The 18932-nt window shown below is 36.2% G+C and overlaps 1 long non-coding RNA gene across 2 annotated transcripts in view; it reads right to left on the reverse strand.

Annotated features, from left to right (window-relative positions):
• The window catches only part of LOC308552943, a 74905-nt gene that overhangs the window by 32254 nt on the left and 23719 nt on the right, over nucleotides 1-18932 (reverse strand). The window contains exon 2 of one of the 2 annotated variants that reach the window (XR_013998160.1): nucleotides 5972-6032. The exons of the other annotated variant lie outside the window; for it this stretch is intronic. This is a non-coding gene — a long non-coding RNA (uncharacterized lncRNA). The remainder of the gene's footprint in view (nucleotides 1-5971; nucleotides 6033-18932) is intronic. 2 annotated transcript variants of the gene reach the window in all.

The following is an 18932-nucleotide window of genomic DNA, read 5'->3' on the forward strand; positions in this document are numbered from 1 at the left end:
CAGCACAACTTACTAATTAGTATTCATTCACGATTAACCTAATCACCTCTAAGTAATGGCCATTCCATTACACTCTGAGAAGTCTAGGAAGAAATGTTAAGCTTTAATAGAGTGGGAACACAGCTATTCATCAAAATAGTTTCTGTACTTTTTCTGGATGTTTGAAGTACTTCTCTCTCTTTCTTCATAATAGATATAGATAAATACACACATTAGTATTCTACCAATTTCTTAAAATTTACAGAAAAATTATTAGTTATCATTACTAATTTTTCTTTTTTGGAAAATTCTTCCATGTGGAACACTTTAGTTCCTGACACTATGGAATAACACTTATTGGAGTCTGTTCTTTATACTCAACGGAACCTGACTTTTAACACGTCATTATCATTATTGTAAGCTTATTGGTTATTATTAGATGCAGACACTGCCTATCACACAGTAAAAGTAATATCCTTATTGTAAAATAAAAAGGGAATTACTTAACTATCAAGACACACACTACCCAGGAAGTGTGGACTTGCTGCACTAATTAGGTCCTCAGATATTTGGAAAAATATCTGAAAATTCCTTGGAACAAATCATACCCAATGATTAAAAACATGCCATTTAAACAACTTACTGTTTTACATAGGAGACATTCAACAAATTAATGGCTTTAAGTTTCTCAAAGGCCTACATACATAAATATGTTAGTCTCTAAGTGAAAGTATCCCCAACTTTTTGAAAGTTCGAGTTACACCATTTCACTTTTACGAAAGATCTGAATACAGTAAGTCCTCACTTAACACTGTGGATAGGTTCTTGGAACTGTGGTAAAATGATGTATAACAACTAATTTTACCAAAAGCTAACTGATATAATCAAGAGTTAAGTTCTTCCAGCATCTCCTCAATGTTACAGTGAAATGACACTGAATGAAACACAGAATGAAATGACGTCATTTGAGGACCTGCTGTACCTGTTTTATAACTGAAAGAAACTGAAGAGAGTTTTTACTTTTACAAAAAAAGGCAAAAAGCAAAATCAGCATTCGTTTGTTTTGCAGTGAGCCATCACAGAGGCAGTGTGTACCCCAAACAACCAGAGTGGTGCCCCCAAGCTCCTTGCCTGCATCCACCATTCTACTCTTCACCTCAGAAAAAAATTTTGAAAGCTGCTGAAGTTCCTATTGGTTCTGCTGGTAGCAAAGCGGTGTCTTCAATAATGGATAAAATGGAAAGTCTCTTGACTGAGCGTACTGATGGGTGTACAAAGAAAGCATGGTGTGTATTTATACCATTGCTGCTTTTACTATATGTTAGTGTTATTTTAGTTCTATATATTATTTGGTATGATTTGGTAGGTTATTTGGGGGATCTGGGAACACTCAAACATTTTTTCATATAAATTAACAGTAATTGCTTCTTTGCTTTACGCCATTTCAGCTTATAAAGGTTTTATAGGAACATTATTTTCAGATAGTGGGGGGAACATGTACTTGATTATGTCCTGGGAACTTTCAACATAAATTAACACTTATAAAAAATCTCCCTCACAATCTTAATTCATTGCACTGATGGTTAAGAATGATGAAGAGAGGCAGAGGGATGGGGAGGGCATACTCTCCCCCAGGACACCAATTACAAATACAACCACCTCCCCCCCCCCCCCCAACTTTAGGATTTCAGTGTTTCTTTCTCAACAACAAACCACTTTGAGTGCTAGCACTAAGACTAAATAAGATAATAGATTGGTCTATATAGTTCTGAAATCCATATTGGGGTATCAGAGAAGGAATGACCAATGTCTTCAAACGGTTTCCAACAAACTGAAGAGTAGAATTCATGTCTCATAAAAGGACCTTCAGTAAATCCATATCCCAAATACTGAATACAAGCTGTATCTGTTTTCTCTAAACTGTAGCTACAAAATTCTGTTTTTCCTAATATCCACAAAACTTTTAGTTACAGCCATCAGATAATTCAAAGGAATTCAGTGGCCCTCCATAATATGTGTCTTCATTATACATAACAAACTTGCTTGATATTCTATATTTAAATAGCATGTGGGGAGGGGAATGCTAGGAAGGAAGATGAGAAAGACAAACCTCATAAATTGGCTGTATTAGAAATAAGAGAACAGATTTTGAGAGTAGGAAAAAATACGCTTGTGATATCATTTTATATTTTACAGGTGAAGAAACTGAAGCAGCTTATAAGCAAGGAAAGAACTGAAGTTCACATTATAAGTGGTATTTCCCCCCAGAATCATTTATTCCAATAAATCTATAATAGGTAATTTAACTTAATACATACATATGTAACCAGAACAGACTGCAATGTTGAAGAGTTTAAACGAATGCATAAATTCTGAGTATGTAAGTTAAGGGAAAATAGAAATGGCCCATGAGTCCTGTAGGAATGACAGAATTCTAGTAAGTAACCTGTTTCCTTGGGTGCAGCTCTTTAGCACAGCCTGGGCTACAGGGATCAATGCTCTGGCCCAGCATGGCATTTCTTCTATAGATGGCTAAATTAACTTCACCATTAGCTAATGTTCATAAAGGTAAGAAACTGTGGCCTTGGTCAGTGTGGCTCAGCTGGTTGAAGGTTCAATTCCCAGTCAGGACACATACCCAGGTTGCAGTTCAATACCTGGTCGGGGCGGATACAGGAGGCAACCGATCGATGTTTCTCACGTCAATGTTTCTCTCTCTCCCTCCCTCTCTTTTCCTCTCTCTCTAAAAATAGTAAAAACATGCCCTCAGGTGAGAATTTTAAAAAAAAGATAAGAAACGATGTATATGCCAACCTGATAGCTTAATAAAAGGACTATTGCCCATCTGAGGGATTGCTGGTCCACTAGAACAGTTCATAAAAGAAGCCTATCTCTCAAGTAAAGTACTGGAATACCAGAGTGTATAACATCAGCTGCATTTATACAAAAATCCTTTGTATACAGCCTGCATTGGACCAAAAACAAAAATTCATAGAGAAATAAGAGTTCTCAAATTAAAATTTATATCCTAGGAAAGATCAGGTGGGGAGGTTAAGGACAAAAAGCATAGTATATTCAGTATTAAAAATGTAATACTTAAAGGGGACAAAAATCACTTTTAATTTCATGGGCATTTACCTTATATCAAGTACTTCTCTAGCACTCAACCCACATGTAGACAGTCTACAAGAGTATGTGTGTGGAAGGGCACTTGATCTACTCACTTTAACAAAAATTATAGCTGCCCATTTAGTCCCAAAGGCACAAGTGAATATAATTACATCATTATAAAACACTGCTTTGGTAGCATAAAAAAATCTGCAGTACAGACAGGCTTGTACTAAAGGAATAATTAACAAGAAATTTATGAAGAAATACTCTGGCATGGTTGACATCATAGTAACTATGGGAGTTTGTCTTTATGACTTTTCCCCCAAAACCAAGTTGGTTGGATATGTCCCAAGTTAAATAGCAGCTCCTGTTTATTACTCCTAGATATCACATATTTTTTTTTAGCTTTCAAATAGAAGTACATAAGTCAATTTAAAATACAAACTGGTACAGAGGCTTAAAACTTACAGTTTATTCTAGAGATAGCATTAATTCTAACTTAAAAAAAAAAGGCCTCAACAGCTTTCCTAAACAGAGGGAAAGTTTCATTGTTTTCAACCATTACAAATAACAAAGGATATAAAGAATATAACACTTTGTAGGATAATGTGTTGTTACCAGTCCTTCAATATATGTATTTGTCTGCCTCTCGTGTGTGTGTGTGTGTGTGTGTGTGTGTGTGTGTGTGTGTCACAATTACTTATTTACATGTTTGTTTTCCATACTAGTCCCTGCCTTGGTCTTCATCACTCTATGTCCCCTCTCCTTCTTGTTGACCTGTCTCTCTTACACTCAATGGCAAAGTGAATTACAATAAGTCACAAAATGAAAAAAAGAATCAGAAATTATTCAATTAGTTAAAAATAGATAAAATTCAAGCCACAAATTTTCAACTTCCTTTAAAATGCCTAAATACATATACATACCATACATTACATTTTAAAATTAGTAGTCAGTCTAACAGATTTATTTACAGGGTTTTGCGTTAAATATATCAGGGGGAAATTAATACAGTTTAATACAGAGATTATGAGCAAAATCTTTGGAATCATAGTTCTAAGTTTGTGTCCTAGCTCTGCCCTGATTGATTATGAATTTGGGTAGGTTTTACTCTCTCTTGGTCTATTACTCCATGTCTAATGTGGGGATGATGTGTGATAATGCTTGTAAGCACTTAGCACAGTGCCTAGCACATAGTAAAGGCTCAACACGTATTACATCTAAAACATCACTTGCAGTGAACATCTTTCATTCTTTCTGTCTGCCTAGCATCTAAACTTTCCCTTCTTAAGTTTGGGAACTTCCCCACTTTATGATTTCAGAAGGGCAAATAGTTTTCCACATCTTAAATTTGAGAACTTCCCCTCATCTTATGGTTTCAAAAGGTCAAACAGTTTCCCACATGTCCTACACATAGGCTCTGCCAAACACACATGTCCAGCCCAGACTAGAAACGGGCAACTAGTGAGCAGGAAAAGTAGCGACCAGAAGGAACTCTCCCACACACTGATGGTGGGATAATTGCAGCCAGGTCAAGTCCAGGGCAGAGGTGGCAGCATTTAGAGTCATCCAGAGCTAGTGTCACTGGGGCAGGCTGTGGCGTCTGTCAGTCTGTCTCTAGATGGTGCTGGCATCCTCATGGGAATCATTGTGCAATGTGATTTGGGGCACTGTTTCTGGCTGCTTAGTCCTAATCTTGTTCTCTAACCCTTGCAACAATTTGATGAACCACTGAGCTCTACACAATATGCTTTTTAAATATATGATATGCTTGAATTGGATTTTACTGCCACCAAGAATTCTGACTGACACATCAGGTAGGGGTAACATTTAACCTCACCTGCCCCACCTGCACAGAGGGAAAAAAGCTTATGTTTAATATCTCCAAAGAAACACAAAAGTGTTGTTCACATTCAACCAATGAATTTATCCTGTGAAGTCTTGGAAAACTTACTTTTATCCATTTTGAATAATCATTTTCCTAATTTAGAATGAGAAACATCTAATCAACTTTAAATTTATTTCAAAGGAACACAGTAAGAGAGAAGTGATGACAAGGAAAACACCTATCTGCAAGGATATCTACCACTGAGGTAACAGAAATTATCCCAGCATGCCTAAAACCACTGTCTACAGCTTTCTTCCCAGCAGGAGCTTTTCACTTGAGGTTATATAACCAAGGAATTCCCTCTGCCTCTTGAGGGTCATTTTAGGGTAAACATTTTTCAGTTATTATCAAAAGGCCTTAAATATTCCTCTTTTGTTTTAACAACTCAGTAAAGAATCCACATAACAAAACTATTCAATTCTCTGTTGAAACAGTACATAGCAAGTCAGTGCCTTGTTGCCATAGGCTGATTTTTCAGTATGTAAAACACGCTCCTCTTCCTCTGCTAGGTTTCTCTGCAGGGCTATTTTATAGTTCAGTATTGCTTTCCCTACTGTCTAGAATGTGCTCAAATCCATTAATTGTATGTATTTCTTTATATTAATTTGTCAATATAAATGTGATACAAAGTTTATGGGGAGAGAGAAACTGGGGGATTAAATGTGTTTTCTAAATCTCAGAAGCAAGTCACAATATAGAGTTGAAACTATGTTTTCATGATTAAAAGAACAATCTAAACAAAACCAAACATAGCTTTTTTTTTTTTTTAAGTGATAGTCTTTTCACAATAAAATTTAGGGTGGAAAAAAAAATCAAGCACTAGAAATGTATACTGATGTCTATTATCTACCTAACATTAAAAATACAATTTTTAAAAACCCTGAATTTTGGCAGAGATTGGGGAGGCATAGAATTTTAGGATTCCTGACAATCATGCATTAGAGCTTTGTTATAGGACAGAAATAGTTCAGGTCTTGAGAGTTAGCAACTTACCCAAGGAACCTATCTTCTAATTTCTAGCTGGGTGATGTCATTAAAACATCTTCAGCTTGTCCTTCAAATTAAGTCAAAATAAAGTTAATTCAACATCATATGATATTAATTCCTACATTTAAAATAACAAAAAAATTAGTAAATCCAAGACAAGTCATTTCAAAATCCAACCGTTAACAGCTTTTAATATAAATAAAATTCTGATTTATGTTAATTTATAAAATATCTTGGACTTATTAATGTAGATAAACTCATCAAAAAGAGTAAAACTTTTTTATGATGTCCATGAGCTCATTTCTATGTAATTCCCAAAATGTATTAAAAAGTAAAATCATTTTTGCATTGTATGCTAAGGGCTATTTCATTAATCACCAATTATAATTTACTGGTTGTTATTTAGTGCATGCCCTCAGAACATAACTCATACCTGAAAACCATGGATTTAAATGTATGCCATTTAACAAACAAAAAACATTTTCTGGTCATAAACTATCTGCCCTAAAGGACCCACAATCCCTTATGGAAAAGTGCCTGTGCATTTGGTTGCCTTATACTGAACATAGATAGCAGGAACTTTCTACTCAAGGGAGTAAGAAGAAAAAGTTCACACAAAATCTAATCTTCTTTAAATGAGTCATGGCCAAATCGGCCTTACAGACTAGCTATGTTTGATTCTTGTAAGAGGCCTATAAGCAGCAGGGCTGAAAAATACCTACGCTAGCTCAGAATTACTACCTTATTATGAAGAGTAATTTATGCTGTAAAACAACAACAGTAACAGCCAAAACATTTTTTTAAAAAGGAGCTAACAGACTTCTATCAAAATAAAGTACAAGAACAAAAAGTACATAAACCCCAAAAGAGAACAGGAAGAGAATGAGTATAAAGAGGCAAAAGAAGGCTTACAGCAAGTATGGCAACCCCAAGGCACATGTACTGCTATTTCCCCTCCTTCAAAACTGGCCACCAGCCCGGCCAGGAGTGGCTCGGCAGTTGAGTGTCAACCTAGGATCCAGGCGATGGGGTTCAATTCCCTGTCAGGGCGCATGCCCAAGCTGCAGGCTCGATCCCCAGTCAGGGGAGTGCAGGAGGCAGTGGATCAATGACTCTCTCAGCATTATGTTTCTACCTCTCTCTCTCTCTCTCTCCCCCTCTCCTTTCCTCTCTGAAATCAATAAAGATATATTTAAAAAAAAAAGAAAAAGATTTATTAAAAAAAAAACAACAAAAAAAAACTGGCCAACATAGGCAACAGGTGACAGCCCTGCGGAGCTTGGCAAAAGCATCAGAAACCTCTAGAACACTAACTATTACAAAGCAATGGGAGTTGTCAGACCAAACAAACCACTGCTATTCCTGATTTGGACTGACTAGAGGAAGGGTATGGAGAAAAACTATTAAGGAGGGAATGGGTATAAGGAAATACAGTAACAGCAAGAGCCTCAAATATTTACTGAGCTATTTCTTATTTTATATTCCTAGGTTACATACACTCTTTCATTTAATCCTAACAACAAACTTCATAACTACTTATTATGGCCCATTTTATATATAGAAAAAAAACAAAACAGGTTTACAGAATTTTAAACCACCAACTTGCTAGAGTGATACATACAATAAGTGGTGGAACTAGGGATCTAACATGGACATGAGCACTTTACTGCCTTTTAGTTAGCTGATCATGGAATTCAACAATGGGCCTACCCTCTATCCACCCACTCATGTAAATCCACCAGAACAGAATTTTTAAAATAAATTTTAATTATTTAAGTAATAACATGTTTCTAATTGAAAATCTAGAAAATATAATGGAAGTACTAAAATTCATTTCTTTTTATTGCCTTTATAATTAATATTTTAATGAACACCTTGTACATATAAATCTCTGTGCACATTTTTATTCCCTTTATAAAGTATTATAAATGGAATTCTGGGTCAAACAGTTGTGAATACATCCTGCCAGAACATCTGATTTTAATATTACTGAAATGATGAAGAGATGATGGTTCCTTGAAAGAAACCACCATGCCTTACTCCCTTGTATCCAGAATGCCTAGGCACATGAGCAAGTGTTCAATGACTGCTAAATGAACGAAGAAGGTTTCTCTTCCCTCAGTACATGGGTCTGAAGGGAGAATTAAATAGAATGAAATTCTCCCCAATCAGAAGACAACAACTGTGCCAAATACCAAGTTCATTAATGGGCTGCATAGCTCTTTTTAGGGAGAGAAGAGCATGAATATTGACACTGCCATTCAATATATTTCCTTATGTTTAAAAGAGTTTGGATATCTTATATTTAAAGAATATAGTATCTTAGTAGGTATACAACAAACTGAAGACATTATTTTTCCCAGTTTAAGTTATTATCTAAGTGCGATAATCGTTATTGCCCATGGAGCTCACTTAAGAACATGTTCATAAACAAAATTCAAAGAGCTAAATATTTTTAATAATAGCTAGTTTTGTCATTTTACTTAGATTTTTTTTATCAAAAATCATTATCTATTGTAATCAGGTTCCACTTCACTACAAAACAATGTGCCAGGCATTAATCTTGTACTTCAGATATATTACTGTAATCCTCACATTACATGGTAGCTATTACTATTATCTCTCTTTTATAGGTAAAGAAACCGAAAGCACAGAGAGGCTAAGAAACTTTCTAGATTTTTTGAACCCAGACATTCTGGCCACACCGCAAATCACCACACAGAACTGACTCACAGTAACAAGCAAAAAGCATTTAACAATTTCTAGCACAGCTTCCAATGGACATTGGTGATGAAGGGCACAATGACAGTATTTTTGCCAGAAAACAGAAAATTCAGTCAATCCAGATGGATTATTTATTCATTTAGTAAATAATTATTTATTACCTACCGTGGACCAAAAGCTATCAGAATGTTCTTCAAACTTTGAAAAACACTACGTCTAAGACAGAAAGATCAAGACAGAACATATACCGTAATGTAGATACCCAGCGTAGATAGAGATATCTAACATAATAGAATAAAACAATTATTCAGGGATGCCATGGCGCAGGAGTAATTAACGCTGCCTAGGGCACTCAGAGAAATTGCACAGAGGAGGAAATACTTCAACTGCACCTCGAGTAACAAACTTTTACAAAATTTCTAGGTAGCAGTCTGCTTCCCCAAATCACTTCCCATGGAAGGGCCAGGTTCTCATTGCTATGAAAATTGCTGCAGTAGCACAGAGCATGTCCCGAAACAGTGGCACTATCTTAGGCTTGCAGGGAGGAGAGGGGAGGGAGTTGCAGGGTTTGCAATAGGTCTCAGGAATCAAACCCCTGCCAACACAATAGGAACCAGTGATAAAAAAGGTGCCCATGTATAAAGCTTAATTTCATAGCCAATAGAGCTATACAACTGCCTGGCATATCTGTATTTTAATTCTTAATTTTAAAAACCCCAAATTTTAAAAATGTAAGAAATGTGCCCAGCCGGCGTAGCTCAGCAGCTGAGCGCTGACCCACAGACCAGGAGGTCACTGTTGGATTCCCCATCAGGGCGCATGCCCAGGTTGCAGGCTTGATCCCCAATGGGGGACGAGCAGGAGGAAGCAGATCAATGACTCTGTCATCACTGATGCTTCTGTCTCTCTCTCCCTCTCCCTTCCTCTCTCTAAAATTAATAAAAATATATATTATATAATTTTTTTAAAGTAAAAAATGTGGAAAGCAGGCCTTCGGTTAAGCATGACTAACCCTGACTCCTTCCTGATACCTCACCTTAAAAACTTAGAGTTATGCCCAGCCGGGCGTGGCTCAGCGGTTGAGCGTCGACCTGGGATCCAGGCGATCGGGGTTCGATTCCCGGTCAGGGCACATGCCCGGGTTGGGGGCTCGATCAATGGCTCTCTCATCATTGATGCTTCTATCTCTCTCTTTCCCTCTCCTTTCCTTTCTCTGAAATCAATAAAGATATATTTAAAAAACAAAACAAACAAACAAAAAAAAACTTAGAGTTGTTTTAGAAATATAAAATCCATAAGGACACAGAAAATAAGGAAAGATGCAACAGCAAATGAAAGAAGTCAACAATATTTGGGAAGCTAGAAAGGGAAAAAAGTGGTAACTAACCTAACAAGACCAAGAAAGGTGAAACCTACACTTGAGAGGAAGAAGCCACCAAGAAGCAGGCTGATAGGAAGAAGAATGGTTGCCAAGGGCTGGATATTACAGCTTAACAGGTACAGGGTTTCCGTTTGGGACCATGGAAAAGTTCTGGAGACTGATGGACAGGGAGTGATGTTTACACAACTTGAATCCATTTAATGCCACTGAATTGTACACTTTAAATTCACAATGGTGAATTTTATGTTATGTATATTTTACTATATCACAACTGGGGGAAAAAGCAGCCGTGTAAGCTGAGCCATCCTGGAGAGGTTCAAGTGTTTAGAAGCATGAAGACAAAAACGCAGGAAGGGGATGGAAGCCAGATAACTGGTTGAAAGTTCATTTAAGTGGCCTCACCCTGAGAACCTATCTCATGCCCATCTCTGATGAAAGTCTAGAGATGAACTTCTCGAGAGAGTGGACCAGAGACCCTGATCTTAGGAACACACGGCACAAATGAAAGAAAGCAAGACAAAATGCCTTACTGAAAAACAGGGAGAATTATGTGAAAGTCTGCATTCTAAACAGGTTACAGAAGGCATGGCAGCATAAAAAAATGGATTACCTGATGTGTCCAACAATATTAAAAGACAGTTTAGATTTGTCAGAGAATTAATTATGAATGAATTAATAATAGACATAAAGTACATAAAATTTTAAACTCAAATAATTATTTGGGAAAACAATGAGCTGGACAAAAACAGAAAATACATCATAGTGGATTTTGTGACTCAGCTGTGAAAAATATCTGCATAGTCATAATTTAAATACTAAATAAAGGATTTACCCAAAAATCTGGTATCCAATAAAAGGAAGACAGAAAGGGAAGCATGTATAAATGTTTGCAGGTGGTACAGAGATTGAGGTGACTAATCCTCATTTTTCTTAGAAGGAAGTCAGGAGCTACTGTCTAAAATGAAAAACCAGCAAAAAGCAGAACTGACAGAAAAATAAAGGCACATAAAAAAATTAAAGTTGATTGCCTCTAAGGACTGGGAATTGGCGATAAGAAGAGAAGAGATGGGTAACTGCTGTTTGTATAAGCCTTGCATTATTTGACTTTTAAAACTGCATTTGTACAAATATTTTATTTTTAAAATAAAAATTTAAGTGGTAAAGCAGATTTTGTCATGATGTTAGAAAGATATAAAACTGTCTAAATTGAGTATGCATCATTTTTCCAAAACTATTATATTGATTTCTGTCAACTAGAATTTTCAGTAGTATTGAGGTCAATAGTACTAACTACTTTTCCTATAACACAATTCATGAACTGATACAGTATGCAATTCACTGGAGAAATACTTTGGGCATGTAGCAATTCTAAAGCCTAACTGTTTAAAACCATTCCATAAACAGTATTTTATTTATTCCTTTCCCCCTAAGAACATATAGTTGGATGTATTTATATAAAAGCTTATATTATTTGTAACTCTTGGGTCAAATCCAAATTTTGACATTTTGAATGACTAGCATTTGTAAGCACCGGTGATGGCAGAGTTGAGCTTATTACAGTCTGAATGTCAAACTATACAGATGGACAAACTGAAAGGCTACTTCATGGAAAAAATACTAAATATGCAAAAGAAAACAGGAAACAATCTTATCTGCAAGAACTATAGCAACTTGCAACTTTTTAAGTCACATTCTTGTGGGCAAAAATCCACCAACTAAATATAATCTAATTAACATATTTCTTCTACAGCCAAAACCAAGAATCTCATTCCAGGGGGAAAAAAACACTTCAAAGCACAAGATTAAAAGGCCATGAGCAACTACATCAGAATCTATTGAATTTTTTAAAAAAATTAATGAAGTTCTCTTCATACAAAAACTATGAGACACCGCTTTTCAACAGTACTAATGGACTGTGCTGATCTACAACACAGTTGTTTTTCACATATCAACTGTGTAACAAATTTACAAATAATTAAACAACTATTACAAAGGCTTAAGAGCATTAAAATCATGTTATTTTATACTGGACATCCACATAATCAAATGAGAAACAGTCAGAAATATGGCAACCAAAGAAAACCAAGTATTTATCACTAAGAGCCCACATGTCAGGGAATATGAGTAAGAAACACATAGGAGACAAGTTCTGCATTCGAGGAGTTTGACATTTACACTGCAGGAGAAGGGGTAAGAAGTGCATGGTGGTAGCGATGCCAAGGCAAAACATGGGGGGGGGAACCATGAGTGCTATAAAACAGTGAAATGAGTGAGTACTAAACTATGAAATACAAAGGCTAACTATAAATTTAGAGAAGAGGAAGATAACAGTGGGCTCGAAACAAGAAGTAGGCATTAAACTAGGTGGGCCTCGAACTAGAAAAACATCTGAATAAGGAAGAAAGATCAATTCCATTCTCTCCCACTAGATTCTTCTGTATATTTAAAACTTTTTATAATGAAATTCTGGGGGCAAATGTATGTAAAATCAAAAAAGGAAATAATCTGAAAGAGAACTGGCCCAGAAAAGGAAAAATAAACAAAGTAGTAAACAGAGAGGAAATTATCCACAACTTCAAAAAACTAAAAACAAAGGGAAAAACAAGAACCACCATATTTCTTGTGTATCAATAAATGTTCACATTATTTTGATTAGCCTCATTCCATTAGTTAAGGGAGAATAAAAGAGTAAGAGCATTATAATTCCACTTCCACAATAGAATGACAAAAAAGTTCTGTTTAGCAACAAAACTACATAAGAACAGTTAAGATTGCCTGATTCCCAATCCTAAAATCTATCCGTTATCCTACACACTACTTTATGTATTAAGTATTTTACACTGAACTTACTTCATTATCAACTTCAATCTCCCATAAAAACCAAAAACATTAGGATGCTATAGCTACTATTTAAAAAAATGGGGGAGGGGAAGAGACAAACCAAAGAACTTATATAACTTATATGCATAGCCCATTGACACAGACAATAGTGGGGTGAAGGCCTGGGGGGTAGGGGCTGGGCAGAAGGGGGAAATGGGGAATATCTGTAATACTGTCAACAATAATATATACATATAAAGAAAAAAGAAAAAATGTCAATTTTAAAGTGTGCTGCAATACATTAGAGCCTAATGGGTCTCACTTAAACCACAAAACTTTTATGAACAGAACCTTGTGGGCTTTCCAGTAAATTGAGATGTTACTATTCCTGTGTGCTCTAGCCAACAGGCCACTCTAATGGTCAGAAGGAGAGAGGGTGAGGCTCAGGAAAATTTCAGGGCTAGCCATAGTTCCAAGGAATTAACACAAAACTTTTTCTTTTCTTTTTTTTTCTTTTTTTTAATTTATTTTTTATTTTATTTATTTTATTTTGTGTGTGTTTATTTTTGTTTAAAATATTACAGATGTCCCTTTTTCTCCCCAATGACCCATTCCACCCCTTTCCACCCAACACAAAACGTTTTCAATGTTTTATCTAAATTATTTTGGTTAGTATGCTGACAACTGCATAGATAGGGCTAGAAATGCAAAGTAAATATATCTAAATCAAACACTATAAAATACTCATATTCATGAACTGCACTAGTAATTATGCCATATTAGCCACAAACTTATAAGCTTTCTCAGGAATTACAATTATTATTACTTTGAACACCTAAACTAAATGTTTCCCTTCTCTAAATTAGTAAGACCTAACTAGTTTTCCACATCTACAAACATATCCATGTTTATTAGTGTATGCCAAACCAGATTAACGTTCATCACAAACTGAAGAACACTCATTGGTCCAGCATCTAGGAGCCATGGTTCTTTATGTTCTTTCTAACTTCCTCCTGTTTTCCCACACCCAAAGGCATAAGAAAGTCTCACACTCTTCCATTACACTCCCACCTGAAACCCTCCAGAACAGTAGTTAGGAGCTCCCTCCCCCTTTCACCAAGATCCACTACTGAATTAACTGATCCCATTTAGGAAGTATACAGAAGTAACTAAGTTTCCTTCCAATATTTTTATATGTGCTTGTGTGTGATTGGGAGGAGCAGAGGGGGCTTTGAATGGAGGCACCAAAGAGCCAAAAACAACCTTCAGCCCTCTAAAGCAGCGGTGGCATAGTACAAAAAGCAATGTACCTGGAGTAGAGGACTGGAGTCTTAATCCCAGCTCTGACACTTTACTTTCTCAGTTGAGTGACCTCCTTCACCCAGCATTTCAACTTGCCATGTTCAGCCTCCAAAGGCACATCTAGGAAAGTACCTTAACTTAGCAGTCTTTGATACTAGCCTGTAGTGGATGGATCATTATTTCTACTTACCTTTAGATATGTTATGTGATTTTTAGCACACATCTTCCTTATTATATCTGTCTTAGATTAACATTTAAAATTATATTATCTGAGCCTATCAACAGGAAAAGACTATAGTGGGCATCAAGAGCAAACCAGAAACTGGAATCCATGTTTTATCAATCACATTCAGAAAACCAATAATGAATAACATTCACTAAAGTACTTCACTAGTCATTCAGGAATTTATTACTTTTAATTCTCTGAAAAATGTATCAGTTCATGTGTACCCCCCCCACACACACACACAGCATGGACTATTACATATTAAATTATTAGTCTGTTTCAATGATGATGCATCAGACTAGTTAAATATTTCAAACAACAAAAGATGCCCTAATGGAAGTTCGATACCATTTAACTTTAGTTACATTTCACCAATAACTGTAAAAAAGGCTATACAAATTTCTATAGCTCACCAAAAATGGTATCACACAATTTTCTTGCTCCCATCACAAAGTTTTATCTAATAGTTGAATGAAGTATTAACATTTATTAAACAGCCCCCTTGAATATACTGAAGTTATTAATTGTATTAATATTTCATTAAAATTACTTTACCTAAAGAATACATATCACTACTTTCCAAATTTACCTGAATAATTGTATTTGCAGTACTATTCTAAAATACTGAATAAACTAGAAGGAAGACTAAAAGTTAATTATAACCTTTTTAAAGATCTAGGACCAAACCAAATGATACAGAACCCAATTAAAACAACAAAATCAAATCTATTCTCTGGGGATATAGGACCAAAACCCAGACTTCTGGGAATCTTATTAACATTAAGACAATAAACTAAATTTTGAAACAATTCCCAGAAGTATCAATGCTAGAAGTGACTCTTCTTCTTGAAGAGAAATTTATGCAAAATAAGCATGTGTTAAACGCCAACTCAAACAGTGTTAGAGTGAAAATAAAAGACATCTGAAGACAACTTTACTGTCCCATAATTTTTTAAAGCTCTAAGAGAAAATTTAAGCTTAAAGTAGTATAAAAACATTAAGTAAAGAAAATATGAAGATAAAAATAAGAGAAGAAAAATTAATGAAACACTTCTGGAACAAAAGGGGGAATGGAACTCTAATTAGCCAAAGATGAAAATAACAGAGTCCTGGCCTGGCAGCTCAGTTGGTGAGAGCGTCGTCCTGATATGCCAACTTTGTGGGTTCAATCCCCAGTCAGGGCACATACAAGAATCAAACAATGAATGCATAAATAAGTGGAACAGATCCCCTCCCACCCCTTCCCCCCCCCTCTAAAATCAATAAACAAAAATTTTTTGAAGAAAGAAAATAACAGAAAAAAGTCAAGGGAGTCATGTGCAGAAACATTTTTGGAATTTGCATTGAAAATTAATCATACAGAGTAACCATCATAAACGAGGTCCCATCTACTGTGCTAAAGCATAAAGTTTTACCATTTTTCCATGCACACTCAGTGAAGACTTTTCCTCCATCATAAATACACAAAAGGTTTTTGTTGGTGCAATTTACTACGCCTATTCTCAGCCCTAGGATATTTTTGTACCCAATCTCAAATTGGAAATGGGATGCTATCTGTCCTCAAAATGTCGAGTTATTGGCAGAAACACAGCTCCATGTCTAATAGAACTTTTACGCTCTACTAGAAGTCTTTTAAGTGGTATTCTTCTTTAGATTTAACTAAGACCACCTGTACATTTTAAAATAGAAATAAAAACTTATGAGACACATTGCTCACTGACATAACCAATCTGATTGTTTCCCTAGTATGAGAATACAGCCTTAGTATTTATTTATTACTAAACCAAATCATTAAACAGATTAATTCATATTATGTATATCCTTCATTTTATGGAATTAGTTTTCCAAGGTTAACCACACAGTGAATCTACTTTCCCACCACTATAAAAGCAGAGAAATGTTCCCACAGAAATAGACTCCCAAAACAGTAAGCCAAAAACCATCTACGAAAAGAAAGGAGACACTTCATTTGCTTCCATTTCCTCACTGGAATATCAGGTACCACATGACATCCAGTATGTTTAAGGAATGCAAAGTGGAAACGTATTAAGAATTAGAAAATTTCTACAACCAGATGCACACCCAGATGAGCATCTTAAAAAGTGTATAATTGAAACTAGTTGTCCACTTACTCCCATCAGGCTCTGTGAGTCTACTTCTACTTCGAGAAAGAAGGAAAAGTTACATGCATGTTTTTAGTTATAATAATATGGATTAAACCAAAAGAACATTATTTCATTACATTATAAGAATCTTTTAAATATATATATATATATCTTTACTGATTTCAGAGAGAGGAAGGGAGGGGGGAGAGAGAGAGAGACAGAAACATCAATGATGAGAGTCATTGATTGGCTGCCTCCTGCACGCCCCCTACTGGGGATTGAACCCACAACCCGGGCATGTGCCCTGACTGGGAATCAAACCGTGATCTCCTAGATCCTAGGTTCAATGATCAACTGCTGAGCGACACCCAGCCGGGCTATAAGAATCTTTCTATCAGAAAAAATATATTTTATAAAGGGGTGCACTTGCTAAGATAGACTTAGGTTTTTTCCTCTATAATTTATAATTTATTTTCTTAGTCTTCCTAAATAAATTCTCATTTCAGTCTTCCAGATCTATGCTTTAAATTCCCTTAAAAAGCTTTCTATTTTTAAAAAAACTGTAACAATATTTAACTAATACTAATTTTCATTTAGGGGGTAGGAGAATGTCCCTTGGCATTCTTAATTCTATAAAACAACTAAACTCTGAGCCCCAGGGGTGAAGTAGGACTTGAGAACCTAACCTTCAACTCTACTTTCTTCCCTGAACCACCATTCCCCATCTCACTCCTAGCACTGAAGAGGAAAATGTAGACACCACTCCATGACTTTCCACTTACTCCTTCTGCCCAAACTCTTCTTAGAAGAGAGCCCAAAGGGGACCTATTACTATTGCCATAGAAGCTCATGATCTCTAGCCACAGATAAATGTACTTAAGGAGGGCTGATGTTCCTCCTCACACACAATAGAGACAACTGAAAAGCATTACTGGCAGCCATGCAATAAGAACCCGTGTGGTGGGCAGAATTCTAAAGTCCAAAAACCCTGCTCTCTGGTGCATACACCCTGCATAATCCTTGGGACAGAGAATTTGATGGGATTTCACTCCCCTGGTTAGGCGAACTTTAAGAAAGTTGGCTTAAGAAAGGGGGATTATCCAAGTGGGCCTGAACTAACCATATAAAGCAGGAGTAGGGAATGTCCGGCCTGCAAAATCATTTGGTCTGGCCCTGTCAAGGCAACCACAGGTGGGACCTGAAATTCAATAAATCTAGCAGCTTTTTTCATAGCTAATTTTTAAGTTGATAATTTTGTATGGCCCTCGAATGATGTTATAAATATCCAAATGGCCCTTGGCAGAAAAAAGGTTCCCCACCCCTGATATAAAGCCTTTATCCAAGTATAGAAATAAGACAGAGAAGTCAGGGAGACTGGAAGGTCAGAGAGATTGCTTTTAAAGACGGGGGGGGCAACATGGCAAATAATACTGGCCACATCTATGAGCTGAGAGTGGCTCCCAGTTGATAGCCAGCAAGGAAATGGGATCTCAGTCCTACAGCTGCAAAGAATAGAGTTCTGTCAACAATGTGAGTGAGCTTTGGAAGAGCATACAGACAAGAACTCGGCCCAGCTAACATTTTGATTTCAGCCCTGTGAAACCCTGAGCAGAGAACCCTGCCACACTGAGCCCAGACTTCTGATAAATCTGTGAGCTAATAAAAGGGTGTTCTTGCCCTGGGGTGTTAGAGTGTCATTCCAACAAGCCAAGGTTGTGGGTGCGATCCCCAGTCAGGGCACATACAAGAATCAACCAATAAATGCACAAATAAGGGGGGGGGGTGTCGAACACTCCATCTCTCGCTCTCACTGTCTCCCTCTCTCTCTTCTTCTCTTAAAATCAGTATATTAAAATTTTTTAAATGGGTATTCTTTTAAACCACTGAGTTTGTGGTAAATGGTACACAGCAATAGAAAACCAAAACAGGGACTCCTTGAAAGAATGTAGGCAATAGGTTTCCTTTTAGTAATAGCAATACCGCAACAGGGAGACCTGACAAAGGACAAAAATTTGCCTTAAAACTAAAGAAACGTCATCAATAATGGGAGCATGCTTGGACACCACCTTGCTTTCATTTTCTTCATATTTATCATTACAAGACTGTATATATTAATTTGTTTGCTGTTTTTTTCATTCGTTGGAATGAAAGCTCCATCTGAACAGGGATATATCTCATTCTCTGGTAAATACCCAGCACCCCAAAAAAATGCCTGGTGCACAGGCATGCAATAAATATTTCCTGAATGAATAATCAATAACCAAAAATCAGAGTAAACTGTACTATATGAGATTTCTTAGAATAAGGAGCTGAAATAACTATATTATCAATTGGACATGCAGCAACCAACAAAGTCCATCCTAACAACTAATCTCCCTTTAATACAAAACAGATACGTGTTTTTCCACA

This window comes from Miniopterus schreibersii (genome assembly GCF_964146895.1).
Source record: "Miniopterus schreibersii genome assembly, chromosome: 2".
Lineage (NCBI taxonomy): Eukaryota > Metazoa > Chordata > Mammalia > Chiroptera > Miniopteridae > Miniopterus > Miniopterus schreibersii.